Source organism: Pan paniscus, chromosome 14 (genome assembly GCF_029289425.2).
Source record: "Pan paniscus chromosome 14, NHGRI_mPanPan1-v2.0_pri, whole genome shotgun sequence".
Classification (NCBI taxonomy): Eukaryota; Metazoa; Chordata; class Mammalia; order Primates; family Hominidae; genus Pan; species Pan paniscus.
In genome coordinates, this window is record NC_073263.2 from 36,740,489 (window position 1) to 36,745,816 (window position 5,328).

The 5,328-nt window shown below is 34.4% G+C and overlaps 1 pseudogene; it reads right to left on the bottom strand.

The window, feature by feature from the left end:
- Positions 1–1,030: 1,030 nt before the first annotated feature.
- Positions 1,031–2,408, bottom strand: LOC117975573 (small ribosomal subunit protein eS12-like; annotated as a pseudogene).
- Positions 2,409–5,328: the final 2,920 nt, after the last annotated feature.

Consider the following 5,328-nt stretch of genomic DNA (forward strand, 5'->3'; position numbering starts at 1 on the left):
TTTTGGGATGCTAATATAAATGATATTGTGCTTTTAATTTCAAATTCCACTTGCTCATTGCTGGTATATAGAAAAGCAACGGACTCTTGTATATTAATTTTGTATCCTGCAAGTTTGTTATAATATGATATTAGTTCCAGGAGATTTTCATTGATTCATTCAGATTTTCTACATAGATCATATGTCATTTGTGAACAAAGACAGTTTTTTTCTTCCTTTTCCATCTGTATTCCTTTTATTTCCCTTTTATGTTTTATTGCATTAGCCAGGACTTCCAATACAATGTTGAGTAGCAGTGATGGGAAGGTACATTTTTGCCTTGTTCCTGATCTTTTGTGGGAAAGATTTTAATTTCTCACCATTAAGCATCATATTAGCTGTAGATTTTTGTAGATGTTCTTTATCAAGTTGAGAAAGTTTCCCTCTATACCTAGTTTACTGAAAATGCATATCACGAATGGATGTTGGAGTTTTTTCAGATACTTCTTTTTGCATCTATTGATATAGGTATGTGATTTTTATTCTTTAGCTTGTGAAGTGAGGGATTACATTAATTTATTTTTGATTGTTGAACCAGCCTTGCATACCTGGGATAAATTCCACTTGGTTATAGTATATAATTATTTGTATGCATTGTTGGATACTATTTGCTAAAATTCTGCTGAGGACTTTTGCACCTAAGTTCATGTGAGATATTGGTCTATAGTTTTCTTTTCTTATAATGTCTTTGGTTTTGGTATTATGATAATGCTGATCACATAGAATGAGTTAGGAAGAAATTCCTCTGCTTCTATCTTCTGAAAAGAGATTATATTTTCCTTAAATGTTTGGTAGATTTTAGCAGTGAGCCCATCTAGTCCTACTAGTTTCTGTTTAGAGAGGTTATTAATTATTGTTTCAATTTCTTTAATAGATATAGACTTATTCAGATTATCTATTTCTTTTTGTGTGAGTTTTGGAAGATCGTGTTTTTCAAGGAATTGCTGCATTTTATCTAAGTTATAAATTTTGTGGGCATAGAATTGTTCATAATATTTTTGTTAACTGTGAGCTAAAGCTTTCTTTGTTCATTTCTTGTATCTAAAGTACTCTTCAATGTCATCCTTGGCCTGAGCTTCTTTGCCATAGTCCTTAACTACTACAGAACTGCAACCAATCACTTTAAAAGGTTTTCTCTCTTTGTCAGTTATGCAGAGGACAACCCATATTCTTAGTTTCTTGTCGTCAACTTTAATTATGTTGATTTTGTGTTTAGCAGAAAGGACATCCACCAACTTGACATACATAGGCTCACTGCAGTTGGATGCAAGCACACAAAGACGGGCTTAGTGCTTGTTTAAGGCTTGGCAGCTCTGTGAATTCCATGTACTGGGCTCCTGTGGATGAGGATAGTCTTCAGCACTTTTTGTAAAGCAGTATTAATGTCCATTATACCTTTAGCAGCAATGCCTTCCTCGACCATGGTGGTGGGTTATGGATGAAGCCAAATATTGAATGCACCTGAGCCTCCACCTCTGCACAATTTAGCTGTGGCAGGTAAAGATCTATAGTATTTCTTGATCATCCTTTTAATGTCCATGGAATATGTAGTGATGTTCCTTCGTTCACTTAGGATATTAGTAATCTATCCTTTCTTTTTTCTTAGTTATGGTGGCTAGAACTTTATTGATTTTATTGATAATTTTAAAGAATCAGCTTTAGATTTTGTTGATTTTTTCTATTGATTTCTTGTTCTAAATTTCATTGATTTCTACTCGAATTTTTATTTCTTTTCTTGTGCATGATGTTTTAATTTAAATTTTCTAGTTTCCTAGGGTGAAAGCTTAGATGACTGCTTTTAGATTTTTCTTCTTTTCTAATATATGGATTCAGTGATACACATTTCTCTCTAAGCTCTGCTTTTGCAGCTTCTCACAAATTTTGACAAGTTGTTTTTTCATCTAGTGCCAAATATTTTAAAATTTGTTTTGAGATTTCTTTTTTGACTTATGTGTTATTTAGAAGTGTGTTGTTTAATCTACACATAATCTGGGACTTTTCAGCTATCTTACTGTTATTGATTTCTAGTTTAATTCCATTGTGGTCTGAGAGCAGACATTGTATTATTTATATTCTTTTAAATTTGCTAAAGCGTGTTTTGTGGACCAAAATTTGGTCTATCTTTGTGAATGTTTTATGTGAGCTTGAGAAGAATATATATTCTGCTGTTGCTTGAAGTAGTCTCTAAAAGTCCATTTTTATCCAGTTCATTGATGGTGGTGTTGAGTTCAACTATGACCTTACTAATATTCTGCCTGCTGGATCTGTCCATTTCTAAAATAAGGGTATTGAAGTCTCAACTATAATAGATTTATTAATTTTTCTTTTCAGCTCTATCAGTTTTTGACTCATTTATTTTGACACTTTATTGTTAGATGCACACATATTGAAGATTGCTATGTCTTCTTGGATAATTGACACCTTTACATTATGCAATGCCCCTCTTTAACCCTGATAACTTTCCTTGCTCTGCAGTTCTGTCTAAAATTAACAGAGGTACTCCTGCTTTCTTTTGATTAGTGTTTGCATGGTATACCTTTCCCCATCCATTTACTTTCAGTCTATATTTGTCTTTATATTTAAGGCAGTTTCTTGTAGACAACATATATTTTGGTCTTGTTTTTTGATCCACACTGACAATCTCCATCTTTTAATATGTACATTTAGAACAATGACATTCAAAGTGATTACTGATATAATTAGATTAATATCTACTATATCTGTTACTGTTTCTATTTATTGCTCTTGTTCTTTGTTCCTATTTTTGTCTTCCATTCTTTTTCTGCATCTTCAAGTTTTAATTGAGTATGTCATATGATCCTTTTTCTCTCCTTTTTTTAGTATATGAGTTTTACTACTTTAAAAAAAATATTTTTGGCCAGGTGCGGTGGCTCACACCTGTAATCCCAGCACTTTAAGATGCCGAGGTGGACAGATCTCCTGAGATCGGGAGTTTGAGACCAGCCTGACCAACATGGAGAAACCCTGTCTCTACTAAAAACACAAAATTAGCCGGGCATGGTGGCACATGCCTGTAATCCCAGCTACTCGAGAGACTGAGGCAGGAGAATTGCTTGAACCCGGGAGGCAGAGGTTGTGGTGAGCCAAGATCATGCCATTGCACTCCAGCCTGGGCAACAAGAATGAAACTCCATCTCAAAAAAAAAAGAAAAAAAAATATATGTATATATATATACATATATATATGTATTTGTATTGGTTCCCCTAGATTTTGCAATATAAATTTACAACTAATCGAAGTCTACTTTCAAATAACACTATACTATGAGCATATGAGTATTATACCTTATAATAGTGGTACTCACATTCTCACAGGTAGTGCAAGTACCTAATAATAACAAAATAATTCTAATTCCTCTCTGTCTTTTTTCGTATTATTGTTGTTACTTGCTTTGCTTATATGTAAGCATATTAAAGCATATGTTGCACATAAGGGTTGTAGGAGTCATGGGAGAGCTTTCCCCTTAGCCCACTGAAAAATATACTCACAAAAGGCAGATAAATTGGAGAAAAGGCATGTAAATTTATTTAACATGTATGCATGGGGAGAATGACAGAATGATTGCTTACCCCTCAACAAGACGAAAGAAGCATATATATCACCCTGGCAAAACAGGGGGGAGAACTGTCTGTTGAGGGACAATATTGTCTGTTGACGGAAAATAAAGGAATACTAGAGAGAATGAATGGATCCAGGAACAGATATTAACTTGTAAAGGGTCTATTCAGATGTGGCTACATTTTTGGTATTACAGGGAGGGGAAGAAGAAACACTTTTTTTGAGGTGGGTCTGGATCTCAGGCAGATAAAGGTTTTGGGAGAGACGGTATTAGGGAGAAGGTTAGAGAGACCTTGAGGCTTCTTCCGTTTTAGCATGTCAATGTGCCGTATTTAGGAGTATCAGCTTCTGAGCCCCAGCAACATATATAAATGAATACATTGTTGCTATTGTTGTTTTGAACAAATTGTTATCTGTTAGACCAATTGAGTAAGAAAAAAGAGGAATTTTAATTTTACCTTCATTTATGTTTTTCTCTCCAACGCTCTTCTTTTCTTTACATAGGTTCAAGTTTCTGACCTATGTTATTTTCCTTCTCTCTGAAAGACTTCTTTTAGCATTTCTTGCAAGGCAAGTCTACTGGTGACAAATTTCCTCAATTTTTTGTTTGAGAAAGTTTTTGTTTCTCTTCCACTTTTGAAGGATATTTTTACAGGGTACAGAATTCTAGTTTGGTGTTCTATTTCTCTCAACACTGTAAACATGTCACTCCACTCTTTTCTTGCATGAGTACTAAGGGAGAAGTCAGATATAATTTTTTGTTCTTTGCTAGGAAAGATATATATTTTTTTCTTCTGGATTCTTTCAAGGTTTTTTTCTTTATCTTTGATTTTCTGTAGTTTAAAAATAATATTCCTAGGTGTACATTTTTTGCGGAGGTGGAGGTCATTTACTCTGCTTGGTGTTCTTTCAACTTCCTGGATCTGTGTTTTGATGTCTGACATTAATTTGGCAGGAATTCCCAGTCATTATTACTTCAAATATTTCTTGGGTCTCTTTCTGTATTTATTCTCCCTCTGATATTCCCATTACACATATGTTATGCCTTTTTTAGTTGTCCCAGCATTCTTGTATAGTCCATTGCTTTTCCCCTGTATTTAAAAAGATTTATTTTCTTTTCAGTTTTAAGATTTCTATTGATTTATCCTCAAGCTCAGAGATTCTCAACAATCACTAGTTTACTAATAAGCCCACCAAAAGCACTCTTCATTTCCTTTACAGTATTTTTTACTTCTAGCATTTTTGTACATTATTAGAACTTATATCTCTCTGCATACATTGCCCATCTTTTCTTGCATGCTGTGTACTTTGTCCATTAGAGCTCTTAGCATACTAATAATAGTTGTTTCAAATTCTCCATTTGATAATTTCCACCATATCTGAGTTCTGATGCTTTTTCTGTTTCTTCATGCTGTGGTTTTTGCCTTTTAGTATGTCCCGTAATTTTTTTCTTCATAGCAGGACCTGGTATACTGGGTAAAAGTAACTGCTGTGAGTATGTCTTTAGTAATGTGGCAGTGAGGTGTTTGCGAGTTGGTGGACTGGAAGCATTCTATGGCTCTATGATTATGTCTCTGTCTTTCAGAGAGCATGTGCCTTTGGACTATGAAGTTCACATGTGCCTCTCAGTTACCCCTTCCCCCTTAGGTGGGACAGGATGGCTAAAATGAGCTGGAGTTGGCTATTTCCCTATGCCCAGGTCAGTCAGG